Consider the following 13,217-nt stretch of genomic DNA (forward strand, 5'->3'; position numbering starts at 1 on the left):
GTCTCTCGGTTTGTCGGAGACAGCTGCCCAAAGCACGCTATGGTTACTCATTACCCGGGTTCCCAGGCAGGAAAAGGAGCAAACTTAATAGACCCGAACTAACCCTGAGCTCAAATACTCCAGCCATAAATAAATAAATAAGTCAGGTGTACCAGGGGAAGGGGAGGGAAGTGAACGGGGAATGGCTGGGGAGGGGTCGGCAGTGTAAGCGGACTGAGTGGGGGCGGGGGGGGGCGTGAACACAACCCAAGAGTTTCTGAAAGGGGAGAGGAAGGATGGAGGGAGGGAGGAAAACTCTTTTCTCCCTTTGGAGGAAGGACAGAGGGTGTTTGTGTTGCTTGCTTGTCCCCGCCTGCAGAGTGGACGAGAGGCTCTCAGTTGGCCATCTGGGGACCTTGCGGAAAACTAGAACTTTGAGGGGAAAGGAAAGAAAGTCCTGTTTCTCCAGCGTGAGATGTGGCTGGGGTTTTGCTTTCCTCCTGACTCACAGAGTAAATGGTTTAGTTCATGGCCATCGAAGTGCCCATTGAACAGATGGGAAGGGCAAGGATGGAGAGAGAAGCAAAGGGACTGAGGGGCCGAGTGACTGTTGGCAGGAAGTCAGTCGTGCTCCAAAACTTTGAAGTCGTCTCTATGAGTGCTCCTCAACCCACACACTTTTGCCCCACCCCCTACTCTGGAGACACTGGGCAACGTCTGGAGAGGTTTTTCATGGTCACAACTGGGAAGCCAGGGTGGTACTGGCATTTAGTTGGTAGAGGCCAGGATGCTACTCACCACGCTATAAGGCACAGGACAAAACCCTGTAATAAAGAATGATCCAGGCCAGGTGTGGTGGCTCATGCCTGTAATCCCAGCACTTTGGGAGGCCGAGATGGGTGGATCACCTGGATCACCTGAAGTCAGGAGTTCAAGACCTGCCTGATCAACATGGTGAAACCCCATCTCTACTAAAATTACAAAATTAGCCGGGCGTGGTGCCAGGCGCCTGTAATCCCAGGTACTCGGGAGGTGGAGACAGGAGAATCGCTTGAACCCAGGAGGTAGAGGTCGCAGTGAGCCATGATCGAGCCATTGCACTCCAGCCTGGGCAACAGAGCAAGACTCTGTCTCAAAATAATAATAATAATAAAGAATGATCCAGCCTCAAATGTCACGGTGCTGAGACTGAGAAATCCTGCTCAAGAGGTAAGTCTCAGAACCCAGCCTCCATCCCAGGCTGCCTCTAATTCTGCAGAGGGCATCTGTCAGTCCATAACAGGTCCATAAATTCACTCCTTCTGCCAGGGTGAAGAATGGAGAAAAATCAAAGAACAGCACATGCAACGATGCATTGGTGATCTCCTTCCTGCTAACCCTGTGGCCAAGAACACAAAGCAAACACGACCCCCAACAGAGAAGGCAGGGGAGGAGCACACCAGTCAAACCAGCATTCCCTAGTCCCCGCCTGATCATTGAACAGACTTGAGGGGGCGCAGCATCTTTTACCTGGTCTCAGAATTTCTGCCAGTCTTGGCATGTTGGGGGCTTGGGAGGTTGTATTTTGGGTTTTGTTTTATGGCTTAATCTGGACCTCAATTCAGTCAAGTCAATGAGAGCAGGGACAGTCCCCAGTCACCACCTCAGGACCATGGCAAAATGTAATGAGCTTTTTCAGGAATTTAAAGTACTCACAGAAGGGCCTTATGCAAAAATGAAGCATGACCCAATGAGTGTAGCCCAGCGCTGTGAGGGTGGACAACTTCAAGGCCATTGTTTTTCAGGGGGCTGCGGCAGCCAAGAGTTGCTGGGCCCTGTACAACCGTCAAAGTACTCCCAGGAATGCCACTGGTCTTTCCACAGCTGTCCAGGGGTAGAGAATCCACTGAGGGTCAATGACTCTGTTACAGTCATGTCAGTACCTTAAAGGTTTGTGGTGGGGGGCTGTGGAGGAGTTGGGGAGGGATTATATCTGTAGTGTGTGCATGTATGTGATGTGCATGTATGTAATGTGTGTGTAGATGTGTGTGATGTGCAATGTTTGCGCATATGTGTGTGCTTGTACCTGTATGTGATGTGTATGCATGGCATGTATGCATATATATAATGTGTGTGTGTGTGCCTGTGTGTGTGTGTATGACACACCAGCTGATCAATGCCAGAACAAGAAGACCAAGGAAGATTCCAGAGATAAGACTGTCCTACATCTCTGATTGATGGGCATCTTTGAAGAGGTAGGCTAGCATCTAGAGGCTTCGAGAGGAAGCTCTGCAATTTCAATTCCTGTCTCTGCTACTTCGGAGCTACGTTACCTTGGGCAAGATGTTTAATTTCAGCAAGACCCAGTTTTTTTCGTCTCTGTAGAGGGGCAATAAAAGGACCTACCTGTGGGTTTCAGGAATTAGTGAATTCATGGAAAGCACCTAGCACTGGGCACAGAGCAAGCACGCAGATGTTGCCTGTTCCAATTATCACTGCTTCAGGAGACAGTTCTTCCTGGAGTCTAACCTAAGGCTGCCTGCCTCCTTCCCTGCCTCCGAGGGACTCCATTCCCCTGATCACCATCTCTGTGTGACACAGTCCTCATGACTTTAGCTGCTTCTCTTTGGGAATGTCAAAACTCAACACTCCAGCTGTCTCCGGTTCATGTAGCCCAGCCAGGAAGGAACCGGGGGAGCTGATCACCAACTCTCAGCCTCACACGTACCTCGGGGACCCCAAAACATTTTCTGGTGGCCCAGCAGACTGAAAAAGTCTGGCTGGGGTTTTCCCCCCTTGTGCCTGCAGCCAATGCCAGCTGAGGCTTTCCCTCCTAATTCCCCAGATGCCTGACGGCGTTATTGCCACAATAAAGCAATGACAGTCCCCTATCAGCTCTCAATCAGCCTAGCCTGCCCTTCACAACCGGTTTGTCAGACCGCCCCGCCCTTCCTCGTTGTTAGCTCTCTGCTTGCTTATCTGCTGCTGGAGACAGAAGTCTCTGGTTTAATTGTGGCAAATTAATGATTGAACTCCACAGCCAGCTCCTCCCCAAGTGCACGACAATCCCTCCCATTGAAGGCGCCAAGAAGGAACTCACTGTCATCGCCGAGACCAGAGTCAGCGGGTGAAGGCAGCGACCAGTTCTGGAACCACATTCAGTCCCACACCCAAGCAGCTGAGCGAAACTCTTCCTTCTCCACGAGGCCTCTCCCAGCCCTTCAGTTCATGACGCCTTGGCGAGAGAGGTCTGTATAGCAACACGGCTGCACTGAAGCTTCCTTTGTAGATCGATCGATGGTGCTGTGCCACATAAATCACCAGCTTATTTCTCCTGGCATGTGAGCACCTATGCCCGATGAGAGCAGATACATAATCAGTGTTAATGAAGGAGCACAGATGAGTCTCCTCTCCCGACTCAATCAATTTTATTGTATAATGGTGGCTATATATTTAATAACATGTAACTCACAGGCTTGGTTTCAAGCACTTCCTCCTAATAACTCTACGAGGTAGGTACTGTTGCCATCAACACCTGTTTTACAGATGAGGAAACTGAGGCACTGAGAGGTTAAGTTGCATGTGTAAGACTCTAATGAGTGGCAAACTAGGATTCAGACTCAGTGTCCACACACCTAAGCATCACAGTGTACCCCACCCATGAGGATGCTACCCTTATATAAAATGGTAAAATGAAAACCTGGACTCTATCACCCAACTGAAGATCTAGAAGATGATCCTTGCCTCACTCTGACTTTCTTTTTCTTTTTTTTTTTTTTGAGACGGAGTCTTGCTCAGTAACCCAGGCTGGAGTGCAGTGGCGCGATCTCCGCTCACTGCAAGTTCCACCTCCCGGGTTCACGCCATTCTCCTGCCTCAGCTTCCTGAGTAGCTGGGACTACAGGCGCCTGCCACCATGCCCGGCCAATTTTTTTTGCATTTTTAGTAGAGATGGGGTTTCACCATGTTAGCCAGGATGGTCTCAATCTCCTGACCTCATGATCCTCTCGCCTCGGCCTCCCAAAGTACTGGGATTATAGGCGCGAGCCACTGCACCTGGCCACTCTGACTTTCTTTATGCAGTCCTTCAGTTGCCTTTCTTCTTCTTCTTCTTTTTTTTTTTTTTTTTTTTTTTTTTTGAGATGAAGTCTCGCTTTGTCGCCCAGGCTGGAGTGCAGTGGCACGATCTTGGTGCACTGCAACCTCCGCCTCCCAGGTTCAAGCAATTCTCCTGCCTTAGCCTCCTGCGTAGCTGAGACTACAGGTGCGTGCCACCATGCCTGGCTAATTTTTTTATTTTTCAGTAGAGATGGGCCAGGCTGTTCTCAAACTCCTGACCTCAGTGCTGGGATTACAGCTGTGAGCCACCACACCCGGCCTCAGTTGCCCTTCTCTCTTCTCCCCAGAACAACAAACACGCTGAATTTTATTACTCCCTTTATTTTCACTGTGGTTTTAACACATATGTACATGTCCCCAAATAACATGCTTAGCTTTATTTCTGAACTTCATAAAAATATATTTATGTTATATGGAGTCTGCAACTTCCCTACCCTGAAGTCACGAACATGTTTTTCTATATTTTCCTCCCCGCTCCTCCAGTGTTCTCTCTCTGCCTCGGCACTCCTAGGTATGACCTAAGCTATTTTAATTTGTATTTAAGGATATATTCTTTGCCAAATGTTATAGAGTTTACAAAATAGCTCCTTGTCCATCTCTTTCAGCACAGAATCCCCACTCCTTTCTTTTTCTAACAATCTGGAAGGCTCTACAGTGATGGCACCCATGTTTGACAAAGGGTTTCTGGGCACTTCTGGACAGCCTGGGAATGTATTAATAGTTGGGAACTGAGATCAATATGTCTTAGATGTTTCATGGCCTAAGGGACAACAGCACAGGATTGTGATAAGGCTAAGAACAGGCTTTGGAGTCAGGCGTTCCTAGGGTTGAATCCCTCATGTCAATCAGCTGTTGACACAAGACTGCTGCAAACAAATGACTGGAACACTCAGTGGCTTAAAACAAGGGATATTTCATTCTGCATTTGCAGTCCTGCAAGGCTGACTGTGGTTCTGTGATCTACAATGGACTCAATGTGCAGTTTAGCTTGAGTATGCCTATTGACTGAGCTTGGATCCCAAGCCATGGGTTGGTATCAGTTATCTACTGCTGTATAACTACCCCAAAACTTAGTACCTTAAACAACAATTATGATTTCTTTCTCATGATTCTTTGGGTTGCCTGGGCTGATCTGCTGATCTTGCCTGGGTTCACTCATGGGGGGAGGGTCCAAGACAACCTCACCTGTGCAGCAGTTTGGTGCTGGTTACCCACTGGCGCTCTTCCATTCTCTTCCACGTGGCTTCTTCTCAAGCAAGCTAGACAGACTTCCTCACAATATGGTGGACCCAGGGTTCCAAAAGGGTGGGAGTCCAACATGCAAGATCTCTCAAGGGTTAGGCTCCAGAACCCACACCCTTTGCTTCTGCCACATTCTATTGGCCAAAGCAAGTCACAAGGCAGCCCCCAGGTGTGGGATGGGAGAGAAATAGACTCCCACTCTTGATGACACAAGTGGCAACGTCACACTGCAAAGGGCCATGAATTGAGGTCGGTGTGATTCCTTGGTTGGTGGGGGGCAGCGCAGGGAGGTGATTAACACAGTCTAGCACATTCGGGCCCTAGTCGACTCATGTTTTTTCTCAAGCCAAGACTGAAGGGCCTGTTGTAACCTGGGACACACGCTTCTTCAGGTGACCACAGGAGCCCAAACCAAGCCAAAGTGCACAAGTACCTGGCAGCTAGTACTCCTGGTGTAGTTGCTAACATTCCATCAGCCAAAGCACATCACACGGCCAAGGCCAACACTACGGTGCGAGGATAGCAGGAAAGGGTGTGTGTGTGTGTGTGTGTGTGTATAAAACCAAAAAATAATCCAAGCTATCACAGCCCCACTGTAAATTCTCATTCATAGTTGACCCATCAAAAACATGGGTTGTTTTAAGGCAAACTGACCAATTCATCCCTATTTGCTTGGGACTTTGTTGGATTTAGTACTGAAAGTCTCATATCCCAAGAAACCTCTCAAACCTGGGCAAATAGGGATGGTTTATCTTCCCTATTTTGAGGACTAAAGGAGATCCTCCCAATGGCTGCCAGCGAGATATCATCATTATGACTAGCCCCACTCTGCAGAAGAGAAAAGCAACTTTTCAGTGGCTGTAGAGACAGTAGGTGGAGTAGCCAATATTCAAACCTGACCCTATTGAAGCAGCTCTCTCCTATCATACGTTTCTCATGCCTGTTGCCTCCAAAGTCCTTCTCATTTGAGGTCTCCCTGGTCTTTATTTTTTTTATATTAAAACAATTTATCTTTTTTTGAGACTGGGTCTTGCTCTGTTAACCAGGCTGGAGGGCAGTGGCATGATCTTGGCTCACTTGCAACCTCCACCTCTTGGCCTCCAGTGATCCTCCCACTTCAGCCTCCTGAGTAGCTGGGACTCCAGGTGTGTGCTACCATGCCTGGCTAATCTTTTGTATTTTTAGTAGAGATGGAGTTTTGCTATGTTGCCCAGGCTGGTCTCAAATTCCTGGACTCAAGTGATCTACCCACCTTGACCTCCCAAAGTGCTGGGATTATAGGCATGAGCCACCATGCCCAGCCTAAAACAAAATGTTTTAATTGGCAAATAATAATTGTACATATTCCTGGGGTCCATGGTGATGTTTCCACACATATAATGTATAGTGATCAGATCAGGGTAATTAGTGTATCCATCATCTCAAACAGTGATCATTTCTTTGTGTCAGGAACATTCACTGTCCTTCCAGCTATTTGAAACTATATATTATTGTTAACTATAGACATTCTACAGTGCTATAGAAGACTAGAATATATTCCTCCTATCTAGCTGTCATTTTTTATGGATTTCAACAAACCTCTATAAAGGGGAATGAGTTTCTCTCTGTAAAGGGAGAAACCAAGTCCCAGAGAAGTTAAGGGGGACATCTGCCAATGAGGTATATGGAATACTGGGGCCAGCCTGAAACAAAGGGTAGACACAGGAAACAGAGGGGCTAACCCGTAACCAGGAGGAGGCCCTGAGAGCCAGGGAGGAGGATGCTGCCTGGGCTTGGGCTGGGCTTGGCTGAGAATGGCTGAACCTCAGCACTAAGCCTCTCCCATCTCCCATGACTTAAGCTTTGGGAAGTGGCCCATGAGATTTGACCCTCTAGAGTTGGATTCCAATCCTGAACTAGGCTCTAACTCACTCACTGTGTGGCCCAGGGCAAGCTGTTCAACCTCCCTGGGCCTCCATTTCTCTGTTTATGGATGACCTGCCTGACTTTCCAAGAATCACTGGGAAACGGAGCCTTGGAGTTCCCTAGAGAAAGGAGGTGTCATAGTAGGCTATCTGGCCACCACCTTGCAGGCGAACCCCAAAAGAGTGGGTTGGTAGTTTTTTCTCAAAGAAATTCCACAAAGAGGAGGTATGTTGTAATGGAAGAGTATTGGATTTGGCATCAGAACACCAGGTTCCAGTCCTGATTTGCTATTTAAAAGTCACCCATCGTCTCAAAGCTACGGTCTTGCTTGAGTGTGAATCACAATTCTTGCCTTGTACAGGAGGATCAAATCAGGCAGGAATGCAACCACGTCAGTCACCTGGAAGGAACGTAGGCATCTGCAGAGGAGGGGGTGAGGTGTGGAGTCTCTGCCCGAACATCGCTTATAAGTGGTGAGTGAATTGACTGGGATGAAACTGATGAGGATGGTAGTAACGATGCTCTAAAGCACCCGAGTTTTCCCCCGGTTCCCTCAGGGAAGCCCCACTCTGAGACCTGGGACCGCCACTCCCAAATCCCTGTCCCAGATTCTTTCCTTTTCCGAGGGCATCTAGAGGACAAGCACCTTCTGATCGGAATGTTTTCCAAATACTCAACATCTGGAAGGAGCTGTTACAAAGGCCCCCTTTGTGTAGCCGGGAAATGGGCTGGCAGTAAAACAGGGCCAGACCCTGCTGAGCTGGGAATGGCAGTGGGGAGAGGGTGGGTGAGAGGAGCAGCGCAGAACCGGCTGGGAGGAGGACCTGTGAGAGCAAGGTCTCCGAGAGGGGTGTCCAGGCAGCATGGGACAATGGAGAGTGACCGTTGCATATCCAGCGCTTTCTATGTGCTTTCTCTATAGTGTCTTATTTATGTAAAAGAAAGTTTCAGCAGTGGTCACAGTGAGGGGGGAAGATGTATCTGAAGCGTGGTGGGAAAGATGGAAGAATTCACTCAACAGTATAACATTTTTCAGGTCTTGACAGAGAAGGCAGAAAAACCTTCCCTGCTGGAGTGTTAAAAGGTGACAACGCCCCAACCCTGTTTCTAACCTGCATCATTCCCCCACTTCCTTAGAGCCATGTGCTCAGAAAGCAGGTCCAGGTGCCCTTGTAGGAGCCTCCTGTCCCTTTGTTCCAGCAGGTGTCTGTGAGTCTGTGTGCATGCCCTTGGGGGCTTATGGGACCTATAAGAACAGATGATGCAGTGCCATGATTCTTCCCGTCTGTTCTACCACAACCAAGCAATGCTCTGCCCTTCCTTTTATGCCCCCTGGCCCCAAGGCAGTCTGAAAACACAAGGGAGTTCTCTTGATGGAAACTTCTTGGGAGACTGCAGGCCTGCTATGCAAAAGTCACTTCCCAAAAGCCAGAAAGCCATATGCTGTTTCTTTCCAAAAGTATCTGGAAATCAATTCAGGCAGCTCTTGCAGAATTTCAGAATCTCGGGGCTGGAACAAATCTCAGGAGCCCGATTGCAAATGGGCAGTGGATGGACCACCTGCTTTAGACTCCACGAGGGGGCTTGTTAAACATGCAGAGTCCCAGGCTGAGCCCTGGAACCACCTGGTGAGCGGGGATGGGGAGTTGGAATCCAGAAATCTGCATTTGGTAAGCTCTATGAGTGATTTTTCATTCAAGTGTGAGAAGTATTGATCCAAATCCTGACCCAGCCTCCAGGACAGCAGCACTTGCTAAGGTGAGACACACGGCTGTTTTTTTCCATTCTTAAACATATCTAAGGCTGCATGCATTTCCCTCAGCATTCAGAAAGGCTTTCTCAACTTTCTTTTTTTATATCTAATCTTAGCTTTCTGAGCATCCTCCTTGCATAATTTATTGAGCACAGACTATCTACTGGGTGAGTTCATTGCATATTGCCTTTTTACTATTCATGGCATCCTTTGAGTCACATACAGTTGGAGGCAGCTGGAGAGGGAGGGGAAAATAAGAAGAAAGGAGGTCATGGTAAAAGAAGGGAAAGGCAGAGATGAGGAAGACCTTCCCTTATCTCCTGCCTTTGGGAACAATAAGCTGACTTCTTGCTGTGTCCTGGTCATTTTTACAACTGGAACAGATAGAGTGTCATTGAAACTCAGAACTGCCACATTTGGAAAAACTAAATTCTACTTGTTTTTCCAGACTTCCCAGGCCATATTACATCTTTCTGACCAGTTGGATGCTATAGGAAGTCAGCTCAGATGCTTCTAGGAAACCTTAGGCTTTTGTGAGAAAAAGAAGGCATGCAGCTGGTACTAGCCTCCCCTCTTCTTCCAGCATTGGACAGTTCATTCATTTTCTAGGGCTGTCCTAACAAATTACCACCCTCTGGTGGCTTAAAGCAACAGGATCTTATTATCTCAGAATTCTGGAGGCTAGAAGTTTAAAACCAAGGTGTCAGTGGGGCCATACTCCCTCCAAAGCCTCTAGGAGAGAATTTTCCTTGCCTCTTCCAGCTCCTGGTGCTTCCTGGCTGGTATGGTTTGGCTTTGTCCCCACTCAAATCTCATCTTGAATTATAGCTCCCATAATTCCCACGTGCTGTGGGAGGCACCAAGTGGGAGGTAACTGAATCACATGAACAGGTTTTTTCTGTGCTGGTCTTGTGATAGTGAACATGTCTCACGAGATCTGATGGTTTTATAAAGGGGATTTCCCCTGCACTTGCTCTCCTGCTGCTGCCATGTAAGACGTGACTTTGCTCCTCATTCACCTTCTGCCATAACTGTGAGGACTCCCTAGACATGTGGAACTGTGAGTTGATTCAGTTGATTCAACTTCTTTCCTTTATAAATTACCCAGTCTCTTCTTTCCTTTATAAATTACCCAATTTATTAGCAGCGTAAGAACAGACGAATACACTGGTATTCCCTGGCTTGTGACAACATCATTCCAATCTCTGCTTCTGTCTTCATATGGCCTTTTCCTCCCTGTCTTTGTGTGTCCTTCTCTGTCTCTTATAAGGACACAATCACTGAAGCTCACTCTAATCCCATATGATCTCATCTCAATCCTTAACTACATCTGAAAAGATTCTATAAGGTCACATTCTGAGGTTCCAGGTGGACATGGATTTTGGTGGAGGACACTATCCAACCCACCACAGATAGGGACATTGTAGTAGTCCAACCTCATGCTGCTATAAGGACATACCCAAGACTGGGTAATTTATAAAGGAAATAGGTTTAATTGATTCACAGTTCTGCAGGGCTGGGGAGGCCTCAGGAAACTTGCAATCATGACAGAAGGGGAAGCAAACACATCCTTCTTCACATGGAGGCAGGAGAGAGAAGAATGAGTGTGAGCGAAGGGGAAGCCCCTTATAAAACCATCAGATCTCATGGGAACTTACTCACTATTAGGAGAACATCATGGTGGAAACAGCCTCCGTGATTCAATTACTTCCTACCAGGCCCCTCCCATGACACGTGGGGATTATGGGAACTACAATTCAAGATGCGATTTGGGTGGGGTCACAGCCAAATCATATCAGACATGATTTACAGAGCCACGGCAGCCTGAGGGGCAGCATGAGGACAAAAATAAGCTAAGAAAGGCAGAGACATCAAAGGCTAAATGTGAAGACTCTGAGCTGAGCCATGAGCTGTCAGGTCTGGAAAGAGTCAGTGCAATAAAAACAGCATGGTTCATATTGGCTGTGGAGTCACCCAGACCTGGGTTTAAATTCCAGGCCACTGTCACTTTCAGGAGGGAAACCCAGAAGAGTTTTCTCATGGCTTTAAACTTTATCTAACCTCTTTGAAAACTTTATTTGAGGAATACACAAGATAACGCACTCAATAATTCACTCACACTCCTTTTCTTTACCTAACAGCAGCAACTTTGCCTTACTTATTTTTATATCTCCTGCATATGACACATAATATACAGTAATTAATATTTGTGGGCCCAGAGTAATCAACCAAATATTTGTTATGTGTCAGTAGCTATTTTAAATATTACAAAGCTTCAGTTTCTACCAGTGAAATACAGGGATTTGTTGGGCCTGGGTTACTGGAGTATTACTGGAATAATAGGCCATTAAAGATCAGGAAGGCTTCCAGTTCAACGTGGTAGATGAAGTATGCATGTGTGCCCCCACTCCAATCTCACATTAAATTGTAATTCCCCAGTATCAGGGGTGGGGCCTGGTGGGAGGTGATTGGATCATGGGGGTGGATTTCTCATGAATGGTCTAGCACTGTCCCCCTTAGTACTGTCCTCATGATAGTGAGTGAGGTCTCATGAGATCTGGTCGTTTAAGTGTGTGCAGCATCCCCCCACCCATGCTCTCTTGCTTCTGCTCTGGCCATGTGACGTGACTGCTTCCCTTCACCTTCTGCCATGATTGTAAGCTTCCTGAGGCCTCCCCAGAAGCTGAGTAAATGCCAGCACCACGCTTCCTGTATAGCCTGCAGAACCATGAGCCAATTAAACCTCTTTTCTTTATAAATTACAGTCTCAGATATTTCTTTATAGCAACGCTTGAATGGCTTAATACAACATGATCCTTTCCACTCCTTCCCTAAGCCCCTGAAATGATAGTAAACGAAATTAAAAGATAAAAAAAGTCAGAAAGACAAGGAGAATGAGAGAGGAGAGGACATGAGAGGGTTTTGAAAGTCAGCAGCTCTCTCTTCTCTCTTCCTTGGTGCTGCCTACGGAGGTGGCAGCCATCTCCTACTCAGCATCGTGGCTACCCTCAGACCCCTCGTGAAGCCCAGGATCGTGAAAAACAGAACCAAGAAGTTCATCTGGCACCAGTCAGATCCATATGTCAAAATTAAGTGTAAATGGCAGAAACCCAGAGGTACTGACAACAGGGTTCATAGAAAGTTCAAGGGCTGCTCAACATTAGTTATAGGAGTAACAAAAAAACAAAGCACATGCCTCCCAGTGGCTTCCGGAAGTTCCTGGTCCACAATGTCAAGGGGTTAGAAGTGCTGCCGATGTGCAACAAATCTTACTGTTCTGAGATGGCTCACAGTGTTTCCTCCAAAAATGGCAAAGCCATCATGGAAAGAGTAGCCCAGCTGCTCTCAGAGCCACCAACCCCAAGGCCAGGCTGCACAGCGAAGAACAGGAATACACAGCTCACGTGCATGTCTTATTTGTGTTTAAACAAAACCATAAAAACTGCCTGAAAAAAAAGAAGAAAAAAAAATGTCAGCAACTGATTTAGCTGATTAAAAAAAGGTGAAGCACAAGTGACTACAGAGGAAGAGGCCATGCAAGGTAGCCGACCCACACCTTGACACACCAGGATGCAAGGAATTGGATGGAGTCACCTGTTGTCTCCCAAAGCAGTGTGTGCAATGGGGCAGGGAACAGCAGGCTTCCTTGAGAGTCTGTACCAAGCTACCGGAGCTCCCGGATCCCCAGCACACCCCTGCCCTGTGCACCAGGCAACTCCTCATCCGCCACAACAGGAGACAAAACTGAACCAGGGAGAGTCCAGATGTGGAGACTGCATAGGGCAGGGGCAGCACAAGGACCAGAAGACAGGGGTAAAAAAGAAATGTCTACATGCCCCTTCACCTAGTTTTCTCTCCAAATGTTAGAGACCAACTTACAATCCACCCATGAGAACGATCTGGATTCCTCTGTGGTAAGATAGATCATCCCAAGAGAAAGCCCTAAACATAGTGATATTTAAGAGTCTCCAGTGAAAAGTAGAGTCTCTCTCTAAGTGCCCTACAGCGAGATTTACCAGCTGTCTGGTCCCATCCACCTCCACCCCTACATCCAGAGCATTCAATGAGGCAAGCATCATCAGGCAGTCGGAGAAAATTCCCAGTAGGAAAGACAGAGACTAAAATAAGAAAATAGTGTGGGGCAGTGGGGGTGGTGGGAGCAGGGAAGGAGAAAGAAACCTGGAGAAAATAGGGAGCAAAAGAAAAAAAAAAGAAAAACGGTGACCTCCTTTCATTATTA

The 13,217-nt window shown here is 47.4% G+C and overlaps 1 pseudogene; it reads left to right on the top strand.

The window, feature by feature from the left end:
• The first annotated feature begins 1,630 nt into the window (after positions 1-1,630).
• On the top strand, positions 1,631-12,465 carry LOC107969054 (large ribosomal subunit protein eL32-like; annotated as a pseudogene).
• Positions 12,466-13,217: the final 752 nt, after the last annotated feature.

The sequence above is a fragment of the Pan troglodytes genome, chromosome 19 (genome assembly GCF_028858775.2).
Source record: "Pan troglodytes isolate AG18354 chromosome 19, NHGRI_mPanTro3-v2.0_pri, whole genome shotgun sequence".
Lineage (NCBI taxonomy): Eukaryota > Metazoa > Chordata > Mammalia > Primates > Hominidae > Pan > Pan troglodytes.